General features: G+C 44.9%; 1 pseudogene; it reads left to right on the top strand.

Annotated features, from left to right (window-relative positions):
- The first annotated feature begins 7,604 nt into the window (after positions 1 to 7,604).
- LOC121149158 lies at positions 7,605 to 8,723 on the top strand (annotated as a pseudogene).
- The last annotated feature ends 549 nt before the right edge of the window (positions 8,724 to 9,272 follow it).

The raw sequence follows: 9,272 nt of genomic DNA, 5'->3' as shown, positions 1-9,272 counted from the left end.
TTTTAAAAAATTTCTCCCCAAAAAACCTTCAAGATTTACAAAAGCCCAGTCTTTTCTTTGAATTCCAAGTTCCCAAAAGTTGCAATGGATAAAACATTCCAAAAGACATGCAGTTACAACCTGGGTACATTAACACAAAAACAGCAATCTTTCACCTTATAACGATATAATGCCGTCACCCAAATACTCTTTAAAGCAAGAACATCACTTTGTTAATTTTATTTTTTTTTTAAGATTTATTTTTATTATTTTTTCATTGGAAAGGCGGATATACAGAGAGAGGAGAGACAGAGAGGAAGATCTTCCGTCCGATGATTCACTCCCCAAGTGAGCGCAACGGGCCGATACTATGCCGATCCGAAGCCAGGAGCCTCTTCTGGGTCTCCCACGCGGGTGCAGGTTCCCAAAGCCTTTGGGCCGTCCTCGACTGCCTTCCCAGGCCACAGGCAGGGAGCTGGAAGGGAAGCGGGGCTGCCGGGATTAGAACCGTCGCCCATATGGGATCCCGGGCGTGCTAGGCGAGGACCTTTAACCACTTGTGCCACCGCGCCGGGCCCCACTTTGTTAATTTTAAACAATAAGAACTTAATGAGACAGAGAACATAACTTAATGTAAAAACTTGTACTCCAAAATTGGCATACATGATTAAGCAATGCTGTATAGAAAAAGTGCTATATGAATAACATGCATTCACCACAATTGATAGGAATTTCAGCCTCCAGGATTTACTTGCTGGCTATTTTAAGTTTGAAGCTTCTCTGCAGGCACAAATTGAATAGGGTGTTCCTGTTTTGTAAACTCCTGAATGTTTGGGACCTGGGAATGGCTTCTCCAGGAGTCTTCTGGCCACAGGCATCTGCCACCATGATCAAACTTCAATTTACATTCTTTTTTCCAGTGCCGGCCTCTTTGGCACTTAGGACATATTCCTGGGGAGTGACTGTTAGAAGTATTAGCGTGGTATCTTTGAGTTGTAGGAAGCATCTGGCAATTTTTTCTCAGGTGTCCTTGCTTGCCACAGTTAAAACATTTAGCATTCATTTGTTTTTGAATGGCAAAGGTTTCAAGCGCTGCTAGGCGGGCATGGTGTTTAAATGTGCCTATGTTGCGACAGGCTTTGAGGTAACCAAAAATATCTTCCTTTTCTTTTATAGGACGAATAACAGTCTGGCAGTCCTCGTTTGCATTCTCAAAAGCCAGTTGCTTTAATAACAATTTCCTAGTGCCTTCTCCTCTAACTTGTTTTTCTATGGAGTCTGTCAAACACCTTACAAAATCAGCATAAGATTCTCTGGCCCCTTGAAAGACTTTTGTATAACTGCCTGCAAATTCAGACCCAGCTTCAATTTTTTCCCATGCCAACAATGCTACGTCTCGTATATGAATGAACGCAGCTTGAGGTAGCAGTATCTGCTGCTCTGTAGTAACCCACTGTCCATCTCCGACTAACATATCATAAGTCAATTGCTCCCCTCCAGGGAGTTGGCGACCTGATGCTCCTAACGATCGCAATTTTTCCTTAGCCATATCGCTTCTCCACATTTTCCATTGTAAATATTGAGAAGGAGAAAGTCCTATTTTTGCTATTACTTCAAAATCATAAGGAATCCAGTTTGCTGCCTGGCTCCAGCCATTTAAATATTCCCACATGTACAAGGAAGTAGGTCCGTAGGACACACAAGCCTTTTTAAAAGCTGTGATGGCATTAACATCTAAGCTTTCATACGTAGGTTGATGGTTTTCTTGACTAAGTATGATTGGAAAAAGCAATCGGAGTTCATGAGGTCTCCGGGGAACATCAGACATTTGGAAACGTCTTTGATCAGATTTAAGAGTGAGATGGCATGGGCTGGTATTTAACTCTTCCATTATCCTATCCTTGTTTACCTCACTAGAGAAATCCTGTGGTTTAACACTACAAATTTTCTTCTTTTTCTTAGTTCTCATTTCATTTTCAGTCACATTATGGTATCATCTTTCATTAGGAGAATTTCTCCTGAGATTTCTTTTCCTAATTTCCACATCTGCAGCATAAGGCCTTTCTCTTTTAGCTGCATTACAGTGGCATATCCTCACAGGAGGGTCTCTAACACGTTCTTTTTCATCTTCTTCATCTGTAGTATAAGCCATTTCTTTCCTAGCCACATTACGGTGGCGTCTCCCGTTTGGGAAATCTCTCACAGGCTGCTCTTTGCCATCCTCCTCATGTGTACTATGAGGCGCTTTTTTTTTAGAAATATTACAGTAGCCTTTCCTGTTAGGTGGACCTCTTAAGAGTCCTCTTTCTCTTTCTTCCTTGTCCATATTATGAAACACTTCTTTTTTGGCTACATTTTGGGGGTGTCTCCTCTTAAAGGAGTTTCTTGCACATTCCCCTTCTAAAATTATAATAACAGTTCTAATTAAAGCTGATATAATCCAAAAACTAACTTGATTATCTTCTATCCTTCCGGCTTTTTCAGCATTTTTCTGAGTAAAATTCTTAAGTCCAGTTTCTAGTGTCCATTCATCTGGAGACCAATGATTATATTCACCAATAAGCTCTAAATAAGAACGCAATTGCTGCCTAGTTACCTTTACTCCACTTTTCACTAAAAAATTCTGCATAAGAGAGATAAACGACCGTGCTCTACACTGGTTCTGGCCCACTGTCCCACTCACCACTTCCTGTGGGGGTCTCCGCTGCACTTTCTCTTCTTCTTTCAAGTCCCTGTTCAGGCGCCACTTGTCGCTGTCCCGCAGCGACGGACTTGGTGCACGGAGCCGATAATAACACGCATGGACCCTGACTGATGGTCAAAGCCGAAGTTTATTAGGGGCCTCAGACTTTATACACTGAAAATTCTTATTGGGTAGGGGAGGAAGTATCGAGCTCATAAACAAAACCATCAACTGTTATAGCACTCTAGATTAGAATTCCTTTAGTCTTTACATCACGCTAGGTGTTCTCATTTACATGCCGTTTACTCAACCTGTGGGAACTATCTCCCAACAGGTATGCAAGAGATAGCCATTTGGTCGTTTTCATGCAAATACTGCCCAATGAACTGTAAACCTGTGCTCCCTGGCCTTCCAGGCTCACAATGTCCTCCTACAGATCTATAATCCTATATTTGCAGCAGCACAATCTATAATAGCAAAGGCATGGAAAAAATCCAGATGTACATCCAAGGATGAGTGGTTAAAGAAACTGTGGAACATCTACTCCATGAAATATTTTTCAGCTATTAAGAAGAATGGAATTATTATATTTACCACCAGTTGGTCCCAACTAGAGACCATTACGCTCAGTGAAGTGAGTCAATCACAAAAGAACAAATACCATATATTCTCTATTATATAAGGAAATCCACATGGAAAGTGTAACTCCAATAGTCCAATCCATACTGGTTTTTTGATTCTTTGTTTGCTGTTTTGGCTGTATCCCATGTGTTTTGGTGTTTTTTCTTACTTCAGTTCGGTTCATTCCAAATAATTTCTTTTCTCTAGTCAAATTCATCATGGGCTCATGAATTATATGGTGGCATCATTTTTCCAAGGGGGAAAAAAAAAAAAGAAAGACAATCCCCTTTCAAAATTATGTAAGAGAGGATACAGGGACAAATGGTTGTAACATGGAGATCATTTATACTAAGATTAAACTAATATCTATAGTCATCTTTCCAAAAATACGCTGTACTGAAAATGAACAATGGTCAATATTGAGAATCATCTGCTTCCTTCACATAAAGTCTCTTGATATGTTGCAGTATGTGAATGCTTCAATGGAGATCTTGCCTGTGTAAAAACATACATTTCCAGCCATATTTATTAGAGCTTTTATAGTTTTCATAATGCTTAGAATCTTGGAACAACCAAAAAACTTAAAATAGTATAAATTATGCACATTTGTATGAAATTATAAAAATATAAATATTTGTAAGAATATATCTGAATGTACAGTAGTGTATTGTATTGTAAAAATTTTTAATTAAAAAAAAGACTCATGCCCCCTCCAAATAATATGACTGGTTAAGTAATAACTTAGATGCAATAATTTGTATTTCCTATGACTGGGCATGTGAGCTCCAGATCTGTTAATTTGATCATTGTTTTCATTTATGAGACAGTTGCTACCTTCCAAAATCTCAGAAAATGGACATGGCCCAAAATAGCTAGAAGAGTTTCCAATTATAATTATTTTATCAACATTGTGAGGAATGTATTCAAACAATGGGTGCAACCAGGCATGGCTTCCAAAAGTGTGTTAAACTACAACCCAGATAAATAGCTATAATATAAATCCTAGGAGAATATTTCCATGAAACAATAGAGAAAAAAAAAATGAGCTGGAATGCCTTTTGAGATAAATGTCCTCTAAAGGCAAAAAAGCTCAAAAGAAAGATTCCAGTGCTTTCTGCTATATCCTTTATTGTCAGTAATTCCACAGGAAGAATACTAATACTGGAGCTAACACTTAATCCTATGTAGTTTTTCTAGTGACTGCTAGAATAAGTCCTTTAGAAAAGTCCTGGCTTGGGGAACTCCTTTATCAGGGTGTTGCTTCTCTAGGTGAGCTCAAGATCCAAGGCAAGGAGCAGCCCAGACCATGTCAGGTTATAACACCTGCTGGCATATGTGTGGCTCAGGTATGGCCAGGCTGCACCAGTTCATAGCACTCACTGGCAGATCTGAGAACCAGGACAGGGTGCAGGCAGGCTGGGTTTGGCCACATCACCAGTCATGATACATTAGGGTTGAAACTAGGGGGCTAACTGTGCCTGGTTGGTTGACAGCACCTACCAATGTGAGCTGAAATGGTGGCAGATGAGGCCAGGCCAGGTTACAGCATCAACTGGCAAATGCAAGGGTGAGTCAGGACACGTCAGACTGGGTTGCAGCACACACCAGCACACAAGAGAGGTGGGGATGTGTGCAAGCCTGGTAATGGAGTAATAAGGATTCTACTGCTAGGCCACTGCTCATGCTGGTGAATGTGAAAGCTGGGACTGGAGCAGATCATGCTGGGCAGGGCTACAACACCTGTTGACCTACGCATGAACTGGGTTGGGGGAGAGCCAGATGGGCTAGCCGATTGTATCTACTGGTGCAGGTATGAGCTGAAACAAGGACAGGGGTGTTGGGCTTTGCCACAGCATCAGCTGAGTCACTGGGATTAGGGGCAAGTCCTGTCAAGCTAGACTACAGAATCGCCTGGAGAGTGCAAGATCCAGGGCAAGGAGTGGGTCTAGTGGGGAGACTGTGGGCACCACTCTAATTGGCTGCAGCTCTCACTAGTAAGCATGAGAATCAAGATTGAGGGCAGGCCTGGTTGGACAGGCAGTGGCACCCACCGGCATAAATGTGGATTAGAGGGTGAAGTCTGGTTAAGTTAGGATTCACTATCCAATGGCCTGTATGAGAGATGAATGAGATGTGGGACAGATCAGACCAGATCACTGCACATGTTGGCAGGCACAGGAACCAGAGCTGAGGAGTGGTCCAGTGAGGGTTACTAGGAGGGGGTTGTTCTGACTGGGCTGCAGCTCCCCACTGGTGTTTTGAGGGTCAAGTATGTGGTGGGTAGGGTTGGACTGAGTCACAGCACACATTGGCCTGCACAGGAAGGAGGGCAGAACAAATTGATCAACTGCCCCAGTAAAGCTTGACAGCAAGCTTCTGGGTGAATGGAAACTTTGAGGTGGACAATGTCAGCCAATTGACCTTAGAAGGATTTCCTCATCCCTGGAGCAGTGATGTCAACAGCATCTCGGAACTATCAAAACCCCTTCAGCAGTATCCTGGGCATATGCTCCACAACGGGGACCCTGGGATGACATTGGGTAGTGGGAATGCTGGGCATGGTCTCTCCCATTGTATCCTCCCCTTCCCCTGATAAAGGAAGAAGAAAAAGAAAATGTGTGAACAATAGTCTTGCCCACTTTCCCCTGATCCTTGATGCTTCCCACCCTGATCAACTGTGTAAACATTGTCAAAAATAACACTTAAAAGAAGAAGAAAAACATTGGGAAGTCATGTTTATATGTGCTGCAGAGTAGCAATTCTGAAATAAAGTTCTCTCTAAAGTTAACATTGAGGTTTTCTTAAATGTGGTATAAACAAGGAATAAATTGAGAGCTATAAACACTGGACACTTAACGTCACCCTGACTTCTGCAGGGAACCCGCCGTGTGATGGTGGTGCCGGTGATTCTACATTGATGAGAGTGAACACAAATACAATGCCACCTGTGGACTGTGGAACAGGTGATCATCTCAGAATCACCAAAACTTTGGGTGGAAGTGAGCATCACACTTTTTGAAAGTCATGAATATGTGAACTCCTCCAAAGTCTTTGTTCAAGTTCAGAATAAACTCGCTGGTGGTTATGTAGTGTCTTTTTTTGATACAGTTGCTTAGGCTCAGAGTTTTCCCCTTCCACCCTCTCCTACTCCTCTCCCCCTACTGTTTCCCCTATATTCTTTTCTGCTCCAGATATAGAATCATATTTTTTTAAGATTTATATATTTTATATTGGAAAGCGATCTCATTGTACCAAGAGGCTCTCTTCAGTGACATTTACAGAGCTATTCTGAATAGCCTAATGCAGCAGGAGGATGAATCAAGAGAGCTAACCCAGGGCTACATATTGACCTTTTATGGAAAAGATGCTAAGCCTTCTTTCTAGGAAGACAGGAAGTCACTAGAGACCTTCTTATGTCTTACAAATTATAAAATATAGTTACTCACTCATTTAGTTTATCTGAGTGACAAAGAGGAATGCCAAAGCCTTTCTTTAGGCTTTTGGCTGTGTCTACTAGAATGATGGAATGGAGAGTGGCCTGAAATGGATATTGCTATAGGAAGGCAAACTGGGACCATGTACAAATCAAAAACTTGATTGAAGGCATATTAAATTCTGTGCCTGGCATGTTGGCCTAGCAGCTAGAGTCCTTGCCTTGAACGTGCCAGGATCCCATATGGGCACCAGTTTCAATCCTGGCAGCTCCACTTCCCATCCAGCTCCATGGTTATGGCCTAGGAAAGCAGTGGAAAATGGCACAAAGCCTTGGGACCCTGTACCTGTGTGGGAGTATTAGAAGAGGATATGTGCTCCTAGCTTTGGATCCGCTCAGCTCCCACCATTGCGGTCACTTAGGGAGTCAAGATATTTCTTTCTTCCTCTCTGTATATCTAAGTTTGAAATAAGAATAAGCAAATAGTAAAAAAAAAAAAAAAAAAAGTTATAAAGTGAAGAAAGAAGGGTAAGAATCATATGGTGTTGGACAACCACTCTGTGCACTCCAGCAGAAGGGAGGGGACTTGGCGGCATTGTAGGAGAATGTCCTGTCCTCAGTGAAGTACCTGGTGCCTTGGGGCTCAGGGGGGTGGCCACAGCCTCTGTGCGCACCATTCCTGATATGGCAGTGGCCTGGTGGTTGGGGCTTAGGAGGCCAGGGAGGGGCTGGGAGGGCACCCCATGAGCCCCCAAGGCCCTTGGAGCTGGCTCAGGGCCGGCACTGAGGCAGCAGCAGCAGCAACACAGGAGCTCTAGCGGAGTCATTAGAGACAGCTAAGGCAGGGGGGTTAATCCCAGGACAGAGCACCTGTTGGTAGTTGCCATGATGGGGAGCATGAGCAAACTGGTCAGCAGTGGTGGCGAGGTGGCTGCTCTGGGCCTCCAGCTGACCTCGCTCAGCCTTCTACTCTGCATGAGGCTTGCCAAAACATGTTTGTGCTGCTCCTTCTGTGGGAGCACGCCCAGCACCATGCTCCATACTGCGTGCTGTTCCATCTGTGCCTGGCCAAAGGGCTGTGTGTACTCATCTGCCTCCAAGCAGTTGTGCTGGCGCTTGGTTGGGCAGAGGCCCCCATGGGGGAGCTGCTGGGCACACTGGACTGCCGGCTGTTTCCCTTCCTGGCCACACTCTTCTACTTTCAAGCTGTCTTCCTGCTCCTTTGCTTGGGTTTCACTTGCTACCTGGCCATGGCACACCAAGGCCTCTCTGCTGAATGCCTGGCCAGCTAGCCATGCACCACCATGCTGGTGTGATCCACCTGGACCCTGGCAATGGCTGTGGCCTTCCCACCTGTGATGGATAATGGTAGTAAAGACTGGGATATGCCATGCGTCCTGGAGCAACAGCTTGACCTCACCCCTGATGCGCTCAGCCTCCTGCTGCTGCTAGCCTTGGTGGTGGGTGCTACAAACCTTGTCTAAATCTACCTGCTCTTCTTCATCCATGATCACTGCAATATGAAGCCAGTGAGCCTAGAAGCCACCATCAGCCACGACTGGACCTTTCACGGGCCCGGTGCTACCAGCCATGCAGCCGCCAATTGGCTAGCGGGCTTTGGCCATGGACCTATGTTAACCACGTTCCTTGGCATCTGGGCTGCAGGGTCTGGCAAGGTCGTGCTGCCTGCTCCTACTGGAGGACTTTAAGATGGAGAAGAGACTGTGCAGGATGCTCTATGACACAACACTGCTCATCCTGTTGCTCTGGGACCCCTACATGCTGGCCAGCTACCTGCGGATGCTGGTTCAGCCCAGCACCATTCCCCAGGCCTACCTGTCCGCCTCAGTGTGTCTCACCTTCATGCAGGCTGGCATCAACACCATCGTGTGCTTCCTGTTTAACAGGGAGCTCGGGGACTGCTTCTGCGCCCAGTTCCTCCACTGTCAGAGCCCCCAGGTGGCACAGGATACCCTCCGTTGGGACTTGAATAGCAGTGGGCTGTGAGGGCTCCATGAAACCAGGGCGCTGGCACATCCAGAGCTCCGCCAAACTCTTTGGCCTGGGCAATGCTTCTTTCCTGTTATTGGTTAAGAAGCTGCTCTTAAGATGACTCTGAAAGTTGAGAAACACCTGGATTGTACAGACCTGTGGCCTTTTGGGCGTGGGTGGGTTGAAAATGGAAGAGGGGTGTTGGGGATTAAGAGGGAAGGTTCTGTGCGCCAGGCTCACCCCAGCTCCAGCCTCCTCCCTTGAAAGATGCTTTCTAGCTTTCTGGTTGGCAGTAGGCTCCGCCTTCTTGTCCTGGTTCTTGGCATCTTCTACTCCACATGTGGTAACTTTTCTCCTTTCTTTTATTTGCAGGCTACACTCATTTGATTCTTGGACCATTTCTTAAAGATCCTGGCCAGTTTCCTCAGAACTTGTCTCCAAGATGACATCCAAGTGACACTTTATTTATTTTTTTTTCAAAGGAGAAGCGGAGCCTGGGGAGGGATTGGCTGCTCATGCCCCATTTCTTCGGACTCTTCTTGGAAAGGAAGCAGCTGGTGGTGG

The sequence above is a fragment of the Ochotona curzoniae genome, unplaced genomic scaffold, assembly GCF_017591425.1.
Source record: "Ochotona curzoniae isolate NIBS_2020 unplaced genomic scaffold, NIBS_Ocur_1.0 contig_1898, whole genome shotgun sequence".
Lineage (NCBI taxonomy): Eukaryota > Metazoa > Chordata > Mammalia > Lagomorpha > Ochotonidae > Ochotona > Ochotona curzoniae.
This window is presented reverse-complemented; position numbering and strand designations above follow the sequence as displayed.